This window comes from Natrix helvetica, assembly GCF_964273705.1.
Source record: "Natrix helvetica genome assembly, chromosome: 1".
NCBI lineage: Eukaryota > Metazoa > Chordata > Lepidosauria > Squamata > Natricidae > Natrix > Natrix helvetica.
The window spans coordinates 225062072-225077336 of record NC_138548.1 but is presented as its reverse complement, the minus strand read 5'-3'; positions in this window follow the sequence as shown (position 1 = coordinate 225077336).

Genomic DNA, 15265 nt, shown 5'->3' with positions numbered 1-15265 from the left:
AATCTCATCTATATATAACTCTAGTTTCTAAATCTTTTTTTTTTTTTACCATGCACCTTTAGCTATAGTTTTTCAACGGGTTTATTTTTATAGGTTTGCATGACTTTATCACTGGAAAAGGCTGCAGTGCTGGGAATGATGGAAGGATACAGAGAAGAGGATGACTAGCAGCAAGGTGGATGGACTCAGTTACAATGGCAATGAATACACCGTTGGAAAATTTGAAAGACCAGCACAGACCATCACAGAGAAAAATCTATCTGCGTGGTCACTAGGAGTTGATATTGATTTCAGGGCAGATAAGGTGTGTGAAGTACAGCAGATCAAACAAATCTTTATGTGTTATCAAAGTAAGTGCCACCCCACTGTCCATAAAAAAAGCCTGAATGAGTGCTCCTTGTGTATTTTTAATTGTATTTCTCAGCTGGCTACCTGGGAATTGATCCTTTAAGGCAGGGGTGAAATGCTACCCGTTCAGACCAGTTGGCTCGAACCGGTAGTAAAAAATGCTACCAGTTCAGGCAAACCAGTATTTCCGACGATCAGCTGGGCAATGATCAGTTGTGATGTGCGACTTATATTAGCTAGAACTGTTGGGTTTCTTGCTTTCTACCTAATCAAAATCATGTGGTACAGCGGATTTTCCTCCTCGCTGTTCTACTTACCTTTGCAGACTTAGAAGGCTTCAAAATGTTCTTTTTGTAGCACTGCATGGGCACGCCTCAGGTGTACATGTGTGCCAAGTGCACTCTCGGTAGCAGACTCACCGAACCGGTAGCAGACTTCAGAGGATTTCACTGCTGCTTTAAGGGGGCACCTATTTCTGCCCATAGCAGTCAAGCACAGCTCTTTCATAGAAGAGGAGAGGAGTATGTGGGTCTGTTAAAATCTTCCAACCCATAAAAGAACCACACCATAATAGTTATTTTTAGTATGGCTTTGTTTGTTCGTTTTTTACTACATCATGCATATATGACAATGGACGTTTAGTCTGCAACTTGGACCACCACGTGATCTGTCCTGCAAGGTAATTAATTCCTGTTTTCTAGGCAGTGCCGAGATTTGTAGTCTGGAACATGACCGGTGAGGAATTGATAGCTTGATGGTAGGAGAAGAGAAGTAATAAAAGGAGGTAGATGAACATTTGTCTTTGTATTAGGCTGCAGCACAATGTTCCCCTTAGGTAGCTAAATGTTTCTTAATGCCTGTTATTTTTCTTCTTTTTCTAACTGTGCAGAATCGCCTTCGGATTCTCTCCATTTTTGTTTCTTGGTGTCAGCTATCGTTTTTCCTTATGGATGTGGATTTCTCTGAATGGCAAAATATTAAAGGCTATCAATACAGGCAGTCCTTAACTTACAACCATTTGTTTAGTGACCATTCAAAGTTACAACGACAGTGAAAAATGTGACTTATGACCGGTTTTCACACTTATGACTGTAGAAATTTAGCACCCACCCCTCTCCTACAAAAATGAAATATTTTGAGAAATATTAAGAAGGCAGATATTATATTTCCCCTAAAAGAGAAATAAAAATCTTAAAGAGAGACAGAAACTCAGAGCCACAGTTCCCTGCCTCCAAGCGGATACTAAGTTGAGGTCATCTTTTAGAAATGCAGATTTGGTAATCCATTCAAGGCAGGATATTTTGAACAATGGCAGAATCAGTCTTCACTTAAGATCCAGACCAAGAAATCCATTAAGACACAATAGGAATTTCCCAACATCCTTTCGGGACACATGCCTTCTCATTACATCATCTCAGAGAGTCCAGGCTTCAACCAAACATAATTCAGACATGGCCCCATGGGAGTCTGACTACAACCAATAGAATACATTTCTTACACAGGAACAGGAAGTTCAAGGGCAAGGCCCAAGAGAATGTATAAACAACCCTCATTCTCAACTCCATGTATTCAGCTGCCCAGGACCTCAAACCCATTGTATACAGGAACATTTGCATAGTATAGGGATTACTAAACCTTCCCAAATCCAGATGGGAGATACCACAGAAAGTCATGAAGAATAAGAAGGCTAAGAGCCTGTGGAACGTCCAGATCCAGATGGACAGGCAAGTACTGACTACAAGAGCTGGCCACAAGAGAGCGGTGGTGATAGATATAGTGCCAAGTGTCAGCAACCTCAGGAAGAAGAACTATGTGAAACCGTAGAAGTGCCGAAGCCTGAATGAGGTCTAGAGAGGATGAGGAAAGTAAAGGCCAAAGCGGTCCCAGTGGTAGGAACACTCGGGGTGGTGAGTCATAAATTGTAAGAGTGGCTTCAACATCAGAGCTCTCCATCCAGAAGAAAGTTGTGTTTGGAAAATATTGTGCAGAACCTTCAAATTCCCAGGTGTGGTAGAGGACCTGAGATTGAGGAAGACATAGAACATCGATAAGGGTGAGAAGAGAATTTTATACTTACTTATTTAACTTATTTTCTGGCATGTTTAGTCTTTTCTGGGGTTGGGGGTGGGGGTGGGAAATGTCCACTATGAATACATTCTGAACTGCCTTGTTAATTCTAAGTTTGTTTCCACACAGAATTATTGCAATCTCTGTACTTTCCTTTTCCAATTCAACTTCTTTACATTAGAGCGAAGCCTGCTTCTCAGCATTGTTGTTGTTGTTGTTTTTAAAGCCTGGTTGAATAGTTCAAAATAATCCATAGACTGGCTTGTCAGGTATGTGCCCTTGCTCGAATTCATGAATACATTTGCATCCCGGTGGGATTTGCCAAATCGCTCCCAATGTAAAATGTATGAGAATGCTGTTTTTGGCAATTAGCACTTTGGATATCAAAGCCGGGAGCAGAACATGGGAGAAGTGAGGAGGGGGTAGCAGCAATGGTGGGAGATGCTGGTAAGTGACAGAAGAACGAGTTGTTTCTAATTGAATTTAAAAGAAAGCCAGTTAGAAAAGGGATTCCTTGTGATGTTTCCACATTTGAAAAAGTCATCCTCCATCAAGCTCACTTATTTCATATGGTTGTGGGAAAGATTCAAATTTTGGGACTGAAAATATTATATGGGACGTAGCCTAAAGCTCAGGAATGCATTTCTCCTGTTTGAAAAATCTAAATGTTGTTTACCCATTTAATTATAAAATGCTGTCCTGTTTTTCACCAGCGAACAGTCCCAAAAGTGAGACAACACTCATTAAAAATAATTTACCATGAATTAAAATGATTTACATTTAAAAGTAATACACAGTTCAATGCAATTACATTAAAAAGCAAAATAAAACAAAACTGCTTGAAACCTCTTATTTTAAAACCCACAGAGATTCTAATATCTTGTGTTAATGGAAGGTAAAGTACTTTCAGAAGCATTTTAAATCCCTATAATGCAAAACAACTGAAAGCACAACCTGAATGAATGAATGAAACATCTTTTTGTAATTGGTATCCTGATTTAAGCCCCTTTATTTCAAAACATTTTGAGAGTGGAGACAACAAGAAGACCACTTTCTAACCTATTCTTAGGTGTCCAATGTCTGCATTTGTAAACTCCTTAATACAGTTGCATTACTTAGTTTTCCACACAACCATTTTATATGATCACCACACTGCCATACACACTTTAAAAGCAACTTTGTCAATGCAGAAACTATTACAGGCTTTCTTGGACTGAGAATGGCATCAGGAAACTTGAAGAAGTGCACACTTCAGAGCAGAGATGTTCCAATCCAAATACTAGTTCAAGAAGGGCAAATTAGGCCATTGCACTTTTAAAAAATGGATCAAGCAATATTCTCACTCCAAATAGTTTCCACCCCACTTCTCCTAGGATGTGTGAGCACTTCCTTTAGTTCAAGCTAATAAAATCATCCATCCACAGAAGAAGTTCTGAATGCTCACATCTTAAAAGCCTGGCTTGAATTCCTGGTTATTCAGCTAATAATTGGTGCTAAATTAGGGATGCTGTCTCTCCCCGCCCTCCCCACACACACACTTCCAATGTAGGGTCCTCCTCTTTAATACTATGACAAGCCCACTCAATTTATTTTTCTCCGAACTGGAAACAACCCCTACCTATTGTCTTCCTCAGTTCATGAAGAATCTTCTTGGATGAGAAGCAAACCATCTTCAAGCAAAAACAAAGGAAATCCAGTGGCCTTTTTAAAAAGCATTGTTGGCACAACCATGACCTGGGTGACTGAGAATCTCCAAAGAACTCTACCTCTATCCACTTGGCAAATATATTTTTGTGACAATTTCTTCTGGTACATTTTTTAAACTAAAATGCTCAGGTTTCCACCCTACATAGAACGAGAAGAAATTAAGTAAAGGAAAACAGAACTTGGGATGAAGTATAACTGGCAAATGACTTCATTCTCGCCTGGTTTCTTTTTTCCCCAAATGCAAAAGATAAAAGAAAAAAAAAGACAGAACGTGGGGACCTCCTACAGCTCAGCCTTCCTCTGAGTTGCCATCATAATCAACACAAAATATAGCTAGTTATTGGGTTATAACTGTAATTGAATAGAGTAGAATAACAGAGTTGGAAGGGACCTTGGAGGTCTTCTAGTCCAATCCCTTCTCAGGCAGGAAACCCTACACCATTTCAGACAAATGACTATCCAACATCTTCTTAAAAACTTCCAGTGTTGGAGCATTCACAACTTCTGGAGGCAAGCTGTTCCACTGATTAATTGTTCTGTCAGGAAATTTCTCCTTAGTTGCTTCTCTCCTTGATTAGTTTCCGCCCATTGCTTCTTGTCCTGCCCTCAGGTGCCTTGGAGAATAGTTTGACTCCCTCTTCTTTGTGGCAACCCCTGAGATATTGGAACACTGCTCACATGTAGCCCCTAGTCCTTCTTTCTATTAAACTAGACATACCCAGTTCCTGCAACCGTTCTTCATATGTTTTAGTCTCCAGTCCCCTAATCATCTTTGTTGCTCTTCTCTACACTCTTTCTAGAGTCTCCACAACTTTTCTACATCGTGGTGACCAAAACTGAATGCAGTATTCCAAATGTGGCCTCACCAAGGGATTATAAAGTGGTATTGACAATTGAGCCCAGCAATTATAGTTGCAAGTCGTGACAGTCATAACGTGAGTCACCAGACACAATTTTGCCACCTTTTTGCCATTAAGCAAAAGCGGCGGTCATTAACTGAAGGTGGCAGTCATTAAGCAAGCTCATGGTTTGCTATGAGATGGTTTTGCTGAAAACTGGAAATAAATGCCTGTTTTCAGTAAAAATGTTGTAAATCACAGTCATGCAACCATAGGCCATAAATATAGACTGGTTGCTGAAGGCCCAAAATTCAGTCATGTGACTGGGGGCAGAGGGTAGCCATTGGAACTTACTGAGTGCCAGAAATTTGTAGTGTGAATCTGCCACTTTGAGGGAGAAAATAGAGCTGATATTGATATCTAAACATGTTATCACTAAAGCCAGTACTTGGCCCCTCAGCTCTCCTTGAGCTGACAAATGAGGCTGATCTAATACTTTCTATCCATGTAGGAGCCTTTTGCTTCTGACAAATGTAATGACCCTCTGCAGAGCCAAAATGTAGTCTAATTAAAAGAAAAATAAATTTGGGTGCCTCTAAACCATGAGACATTGTTAGGCCGAGTGCATAAATATTTCATACCCAACCTGGATCTTATGCTATGCAAGCTAAATGCACATTATTCCACTCAAAAGTATTGAGAATTGAAATGTTGCTATCAGGCTGTGCATTGCTTGTTTATATACGTGTTCCGAATATGTAAAATCTAAGAGATGGCTATTCGGTTCTGAAAGAAAGACAATCCAAATCGACTTTGTGGTGTTTTTTTTCCTTCTTCAGTGTAGACAAAGCTTGGTTGTGAATTAGGATTTTTGGGAACCCTGAGAAACAAGAAAAGACTTGGTAAGCTTTAAGTAAAATGTCCTTAAGCAGTGACAAACTCCACAACAAAGTGCACTTTATTGATTTTCCATGCAGAAAAGGGGTATGCAGTAAAGGGGGAAGAGGATTTGGCTTTTGATGAGCACTGTCAGGCATACTTTCCGACATTTCTGCATAGAGGACAAAGCTCTGTGATGTGTTAAAAAAGATTTGTGGAACTCAGTGGAAATTTGTGCCCCACTGCTGTCCTCTCAATTGGGTGGGCAAAGACAGGCCTGCATAAACAGCCCTGTTTTAATTTGAATTAGAGATTCAAGATTCAAAGAGAGCATGGTGTGATTAAATTTGAGACCAAATGAGCAACTTTAAATTCAGTTCCTCCCTCAAAAAGGCACCTAGGCTGCAATTGGAAACAGTCAACTTCTCTCTACTGGGAGATCAACATATTCAGTCTTGGACTCTTTCTGGAATAGTTAACCTTGTGGAGTTTCAGCTGGATCTTCATAGGTTTCATCAAAATACAGTTTTGGAGCAATTCCCCCATACTTGTTTGAGGCAGAGGATGCAATGCCTCAATGGTTAAAGATGCTGAGCTTGTCAGAAAGCTGACAGCCCAGGTTTGAGGCCCAAGTACCATGTGATGGAGTGAGCTTCTATTACGTAGCTCAGCTCCTGTGCATCTAGCAGTTTGAAAACATGCAATTGTGTGTAGATAAATAGGTACCACTGTGATGGGAAAGTAACAGTGTTCTGTGCACCTTTAGGCATAGAGCCATGCTGGCCCCATGAACATGGACAATGTCTTTGGACAATGCTGGCTCCCTCAGCCAAGAAATAGTGATGAGCACAACGCTCTGGAGTCCCATGTGACTGGACAGGGAAACTTTTATTTTTACCTTAACTTTTAAAGCAATCTTACCAGGAATAGGGAGAGGATAGTAAATCTCAGCCTTCAAATTGTCCAGCAAAGTATCTAAGCTGGCAAGAATAGCCAACACCACAGCAGATAAGCTCAGGATCCAAAAAGATCAATGAACAATGGGCCCTATCCAACAAAATGAAATTTAATATGGAGAAAAGCAAGGTTCTACTCTTAGGCAGGAAAAACCAAAGATACAAAGTACAGATTAGGCAAAACCTGACTCAAAAACAGTAACTGTGAGAGGGACCTTGGATTCCTAGTGGACAATCATTTAAATGCAAGCCAGCAGTGTGCGGCAGCAGCCTAAAAAGCTGCTAAATGCAATCCTTAGTTGTATAAACAGAGGCACAGAATCAAAATCACATGAAGTATTAGCATAAGTACTATAAAGCCTTAGTAAGGCCCCACCTGGAATACTGCAGCCAGTTTTGGTCACCACATTACAAAAAAGATATTGAGACTTTGGAAAAACTGCAAAGAAGAGCAACTAAAATGATTAAAGGCCTGGAGACTAAAACATGAAGAACGGTTGTAGGATTTAGGTATGCATATTTAGAGAAAAGAAGGACTAAAGGGAACATGATAGCAATATTCCAGTATTTTGAAGGTTACCACAAAAGATGAATGGGTCAACTTATTCTCCAAAGCACCAGAGAGCAAGACAAGAAACAATGGATAGAAACTAATCAAAGAGAGAAGCAACCTGAAATTAAGGAGAACTTCCTAACAGTGAGGACAATTAACCCGTGGAACAACTTGCTGTCAGAAGTTGTGTGCTTCATCACTGGAGGTTTTTAAGAAGAGACTGGACAGTCCCTTGTCTGATATGGTATCAGGTCTGCTGCTTGAGCAAGGGGTTGCACTAGAAGACCTCCAAGGCTCCTTCCAGCTCTATTCTGATTGATTGGTGTTGAACCAGCATCAAAGATGACATGTTCTTAAATTAAAAAGGAAGAAAGTAAAATAATCAAAACGGTTTAAAATAAGAATGCTCTGTTCCACTTACCTCGAGTGACTATTATAGGTTACTCTGAGTTACTCTGAATTACTCTGCCCTCTGGTTTTCTGGGATGACAGGAGGGTTGATGTTTCTCCCTGCAAAAGACCCTTCCCTCAAGGGCTTTGATGCAGAGCCAAACCAGTCAGAGCAGATTGACAGAACCTGATCTCTTCTTGGATAACCTTTAGAAAATGGTATATTTTGCTTCCTATTACTGGATGACAGGGGGATTAGCATAGCTACCTGACAAGCTCAGCTCTTCCTGAGAAGGATACTTTTTAAGAGGCCAGACTTCATTGCATTGGGATTTGAGGGAGCTGGCATGTGAGTCAGCAAAGGTAGTAGAAACTGCCTAGAAGAAGTACAATGCTGCAGAAACAGGCAGCCATGGAGAGAGAAGCTGGTTTCACAGCTTTATTAGTCTTTTTTCTTCAACAACAGTTAATGTTTAGGTCACAGCCTAATAGTGAAAGCCACTAACGAATCTATCCATTCATTTAGGCCCAATTAGGCAGAAGCTATGACCCCCAAAGTATGTACCAGACTGGTCAACGCCGAGCCAATGTTCAGAGTGTCAGAAAGCTGAGTGTACCGTTTTATTAGCACAAGAGAAAGCAAAATGAAATATTGTGGCTGATCACATGACAATCAGTGAGACATGAAAAAATGAACCAAAACCAAAGTTAAGTTAGCTTTGTGACCCCAAAAGACATTGCATGGGCAGAACTTTTAATGCAATCGTAAAACTCATTGAGTGTCCATCCATGTCAAGGTCAGTTCACCACCCCTCTCTCTCTCTCTCTCTCTCTCTCTCTCTCTCTCTCTCTCTCTCTCTCTCTCTCTCTCTCTCTCTCTCTCTCTCTCTCTCCCTCCCTCCCTCCCTCCCTCCCTCTCTCTCTCTCTCTCACACACACACACACACACACACACAGCACTGCTAGCATTCCCCATATTTAGAATCAAAATACTACAGCTTCTCCAGAACAACCCCAGGAGAAATGGAAAAGGGCTCCAGAGCCACTTGCTTCAATAAACTACTTCAAAGCAGACTCCCACTTTTGTATGGCAATCTGCTTCCAGGGGACAGAATTCATTGAACCACTGTTGAACTTCAGGTCCCCTTCAAAGCCATTCACAACTTTTGTCAGAAGTTGACAAAAAGTTGTTGTGCAAGTGTTGGAGAACAAGTAGAGATGACCCAGCAAATCTGTACATTCCCTCTTGACTTTCTCCTTTTAAGCTATTACTGAAGCTCAAACATCCCTAAATAATAAGGCAGGTAAAAAAGAAAATCTTAACTACATTTAAAAGCGAACATAACTTCGGAATCCCATAGTAAATAAATGACAGATCTTTTTTAGATCAGGAAAGAATGGTTAAAAAAAGAATTGCATCGGAACCAAGGATTCCAATTGTCCAGCTCTGTTTTAAACTAAGAACCAAGCATCTTTATCTGTGCCTTCAATGATGGGCTTTACCTAGCAATCTAACAGCTAATATTATTGTTATTACAAATGCAATTGATAGTGTTCCATCTTCAAAATCTCATTAATCCAGAGGTGGTATTCTGCCAGTTCGGACAGGTTCTCCCAAACCAGTAGTGGAAATAGCAGGTGGGCCCGCCTACGCCCAACCCCACGCCCACCCCCATCCTGGCTCTATGCTGTCCCATTTAGGTACGTTTTCAAGCCAAAGTGCATGCACAGAAGGCTGAGCGCCTGCACGGACAAGTGAAGTGGTTTGCACATTTGCAAACTGGAAGGGAAGGGAAGTGAATACCACCCCTGCATGCATCATAGTGACTGATATGATATTGATATATGGTTGTCACTTTGGAGAAGGCTTCTGGATTCAGGCACATAGGCACAAAATTTTGAATAACATGTCTAGGGTATGTTTCTTCTACTCCAAAATTGTCATTCCCTGCCCTGTATCCTTAGATATAGAAATATATATTCTGGTAAACCTGGCCTCTTTCTCATCATGAGCTCATTCAACTGCAAATGCATTTAACAATATGATTTGTTTAGTTTTGCTTTTGTGCGTTTGCTGAACTGAGTCACTGAAGTTGGTAAAAATTGGTTTATGGTTTGGCCACCGCTGATTTAGGGCAATATGCAAACACAGTTAATGTTGCTGATGATAATTTTGTCTTGTTGCCAAGTAAACATTCTTCTTTACAAACTGGCAGAGAGAGGAAATAAGTTTTGCCTTTCTTCCCTTCAAACTTGTTTCTCTTTTTGATGATATTTCAACTGTTTTTAAAGAAAGCTGCAGCTATACTGGTACTTTTCAAGAGTTTTCAATGGGAAAGTCTCTAGAATCTGTAGTGTTTCATAGCAGGCTCCTCTCTTTTATCTTAAGGAGATCAATCATTTTTGCTAACAACATACAATTTATGCCTCCTCCCAAATATTACTAAATTATTATTCTTAGCATTATCATTACCCTTCTTGGTTGGTGCTGCTGGGAATTAAAACTTGATCTATCTATCTATCTATCTATCATCTATCTATCTATCTATCTATCTATCTATCTATCTATCTATCTATCTATCTATCTATCATCTATCTATCTATCTATCATCTATCTATCTATCTATCTATCTATCTATCTATCTATCTATCTATCTATCATCTATCATCTATCTATCATCTATCTAACTCTGTGTTTGTTTGTTTGTGTATGTGTGTGAAATATTTGCAATGTTGTAGAGTTAGCAGGGCAGAAGAAACATTATCTGAAGTCATAATATTTCTGTCCCAGAGGTGATACTGTCTAGCATTTAATTTTTTAACTGATAAGTGGAACAAAAATTAGAGGAAACTAAAAGAAGAATAGACTAACAGAAAAGGAGAAGCAGAACTGTAGAAGATTTAGCTTCTGCTTAATTCTATTATTCCTTAATATCCAAGGAGAAATATTTAGGCATAGACATATCTGTCAATTCACATTCCATTCATTTCTATTCTTTCCATCCAGTTGATTGTAAAACATTGCAACGTTTGGAAATCTTCATTAAAAACAATCCAACGTGATTTCAGGCCACTTCAGTATAATGAGGAGATCCAGTTTGGGACAAGATTAAGGCACTAAATTAGGAACTGGAAGTTCCATTTCTGGTCCTGCTTTAGGTTTCAAATCAGAAGATAAAATTAGATAAAATTCAATTGGAGAAGCCTCTTGTTCCCAGCCCTAGGAAGAAGGGAAAGTTGAAAATACTGTAAAAAAATGTAGAAGCTAATCTAACTAGTTATCAGGAGTCAGAATTGACTTGAAGAATCACGCAGCAACAAAAGCATAACGGCTAAGGTTTTGGACTAAGACTGGAAAGTTGGGCAATCTGAAGCCATTCACTGTCTCCAAATCTATCATACGTCACCATGTCTTTGTTGTATGTGGGAAAATTAGAAGAGAGTGTACCAGGCAAGCCACATGCTTCTCAGGGAAATGGAACTCCTATCTGTAAATATATTTCATCCTCTTTTACCAGTCAAATACAGAAGGTGCATCTGTTTCCAATAGGATTGCACAAAGCTTCTTGGAACCACTCTTTTGAGTACATTAGGTGCTTCAAATTGATTTAGTGATTCTGCAACATTTTGTGCATATACACACATGAGCATTTATATTAAATTGAGTTGAATTAATGGACTCTTCAAACTGAAACAGAAATTCAAACTGATGATTAATACTGGGTTTTACCTGATTCATATAGTCCTAATTCCTAGTGAATAGAGGACCATAGTGTACCTGTACCCATTAAAGGTGAAGAATCTGTCAGAAATGAGAGATGACAGTTTTCTATTAATATCACAAGCCTGACTGAAGATACAGAGCTCAAACTATTGAGCTAATTCAAGACCTTTCTATAACAGATGGAGAAATCTCTCAGTTCTATCTTTCCGCCCATATTCATTTTCTTACTCATATATTCTTTCTGTTCTAGTTATAAAAAAACTGGCTTTTGATTATTATTTTTTAAAAAACCAAGTTAATAAATTTCTCATCGATCCAACTCTAAATAAAGTTTTAATTAATTTGTTTACAGGACAGAGGTGGTATTCAGCAGGTTCTAACCAATTCTGGAGAACCAGTAGCAAAAATTTTGAATAGTTCAGAGAAGCAATAAATACAATATCTGACTGGCCCCGCACCCATCCTGAGATTTTGCAGTATCCTTCTCCTGGAGTGGGGTGGGAATGGAAATTTTACAGTATCCTTCCCCTGCCATGCCCACCAAGCCACGCCCACAGAACCGGTAGTAATTTTTTTTTGACTCCCACCACTGTTTACAGGATACATATTAAACAGTTGCTAAGAACAAGTTTGTCAGAACATTTAATACTGATGTCAACATGGGAAAAGCATACGGTTGAGGAAACAAGTAACCCTTTGAAAAATATATTTCTCAGGAGATACTGTGAAGTGCAGCTTACTTCAGTAAAAAAATACTTTGGGTAGGCATGCAGATCCTTCTTCCTCAGCTACCCATTTCAATTTTATGAAGCTTGCTTCAGCCATAAGACTCAAATTGGAGTAGAGCCAGACGTCACGATGACACAATGTGCGGTCTCGATAGTCCGAGACCGCCGTTGATTCTTTTACTGCTGTAACGGTCCATATGGACCTAACCCATCCCGGAGAGATGGTGAAAGGGAGACAAATCCTTGCTGGTCACAGGGACATCGCAAAGTCCCTGTTCGACCCAAGGGAAGCGCTCCAAAGCGGTGGTAAATAGACAGCCCCCAGGCTGACAAAGTCAGAGACGGCTCCAGAGGAAAGGCAGTGAAAGTGAAAGAGAGTGTATTTGGTAAATATATATAGTACTACCACCCTTATTTTTTTTACTTCTGCACATGCGCACATGACACGCATCAAGCATGCATGCCCCAAGTGCATCCCTGAGAAAACCGGCAGTAAAAGAAACTGGTACCTATTAGATTCTCTGTGGTAGTGATAAATGACTGAGGCGATTCTCCATTCAACTGTCTTTATTAACTCGGAACATTAACACTACTGAACAGAACCCCTTGGTTTGACAGCTATTTATATGGTAGCTGTCAAACCATTAACCAATGAGAACGCTGCCATTCTCCCACCAGAACGCCTCCGCGTTTGAGCCAATGAAAACCCTAATCCGGCTTGAGTGACATTAGCAGGTCGAACCCACCCCTGACTACCACCATTTGCCTACTTAGTAATAATTGTTATTACTCAGTCTAAATATATGACACATCAAAAGTTCTGTCTTTAGAGAAAGGGAGGTCCTTTCTCAGATCTTCCCTTTCTTTACTTAAGAACTAAGCAAATGCATATACCCACCAATCTATTACATAAGGAAGATCACTCAGAGACTTAATCTATTCAGTTTTCAATCAAAAAATATACTTTCTTTAAAAAAAAGTTGGAAGCAAGAAATTAAAAATAATAATTGCTTTGTTAAGTAAAATAAAGCATTGACTTGGTTACTGTACTTTAACCTTCCAAATAAGATAAAAGGCTATTTCCATGGGATTTTCCTTGAATTATATAGCCCAGCACAGAAAATACAAGTTTTATTTTAGAGGAAATCCACCTGAGATGCATTCATATTATCTAGTAGTGTTATCTTTGTCAACTTGTGAAACATTCCTGACCTGCTCTCAAGTTGCCATACACAGGGGGATGGGGGACCGAGCCTCGCAGCTGCAGTGAGGGAATTGCACTTCAGTCAAAACAAAAACACATTCCAGCCATCTCTATGTCAAGGCCATCTCCACAGAGACCCACAATGACTGGAGGGAGGGACTTCTACGATCCCCTAAATTGCTTTGTTGGGGAATGTTCCTGATGACATACCTTGGAGGGAGGGGGAACAGGGTCAGAGCTGAGACGTGAATTAAGTGAGGTCAAAATTGGCTCCGCTTGGAACGTGCTTGGTTCGAGGCTCATGATTTAATTAGGGCAGAACCCGGTCGGAACCCTGACACTCTTTTTAAGAGAATGACCTGGCAAGGGGAAGAGGAGGATTAGATCCATCACGAGAAATCATTGGTATTTCCAACCTTTCCAGACAACTTAAAACAAGCCAAGTCAATGGGGAAGCTGGATTCATTTAATAATTGTGTGATTCACCAAACTGCCGTGGTTCTCTTAACAACCATGACAAAAAGATTGTAAAATCAGCCATGACTGACTTAGTTACCTACCTTGCTTAGTAGTGGAAATTCTGCTACCAATTGTGGTTTAAGTTGAGAATGATCTGTATTCTAAGCTTCTGTTGTATAAAGATACTTGGTCCAATTTGAGTCAGTCACTGCGAGCAGAGGTTTATTATGCTTTCAAACTTTTGGACTTATGCTGGAGACATTCTGGAGGGAGAAGATGTTCCCTGTTCAGCATGAATCTGAAAGGCCGAAAGAATAAAACTCTGGCCCCAGTGACCAATTCAGATTGGAACCTACAATATTATCCTGGGACACATATATTTGCCTTCATTCTCAAAGTCACTTGGATTTACATGGGTTTGGAATCTGTTTGAACAGTTATCAGGCTGTTCAGTTGTGTCCAATTACCTGGGAATATTGTATTGGATTTGGTGGAGTGACATGATTCATGAACCTGTGAGTTTGACCACTTTGTGTTTTAGATCTCTTCTCTTTTCTGATCTCTTGGGAAGTGAGATGTGGTTGAGTCTATGCAATGCTGAATGCTTCTCTGCAGGAAAGGCTGGTTCTGCATGCCTTGAAAGAGAGGGTTGCCTACCCCCTCCTCAAGAAGACACCAATGGGTCTAATAAACCTGAATACTTTTGATCCCATTCCCAAAATTTTAAGAAAAGAAGGTCTTGGTAGAGAGCTGACCTGTGCATTGAACATGTCAATTCCTGGACCAGCAGACTTTGTTCATGGTTAATCATATTTTAGTTACCTCCCATTCGGATTAGCATGATGAACTGTGCAGTACAAGGGTCTAGAACACAGCAATACAGGCAGGTTATGGCATTTTTTGTTATGCCCACAGAATGCCACTACTTCATGAGCTGCACTGGGGCTTTCATTGCAATTAAAGATGGGAGTTATCTATATATATAAAAATGGCTGTGCATGTGTGTTTGTGTGTACGTTTCGGCATAACTCTGGAACGCCTCGAGCAATTTCAACCAAACTTGGTACACAGATGACTTACTTTCTGTAAAAAAAATACTGTGGGGGTAAGACACCCCTAAAGCCCCTCAGGGTTAGGGTGTGTTCTGTTAAGATACAGCCTGTTGTGCCTTAAAATGGCTTCTACTGTACAGTACAGTGGAGTTGCCATGGTAACAGCTTCACAGTACTCCACAAGGGGTCTCCTTCTGGTGAGGGGAAAAATCCAAAATTAGAAATTACGTTTGGTCTGGACATTTCCCCCTTATAAATGAATACCCGGACAATGCCGGATTATCAACTAGTCACCTATAAAGCTATATGTGGCGTTGGACCAAGCTATTGGCAAGACCAGCTATCTCCCATTCTGCCTG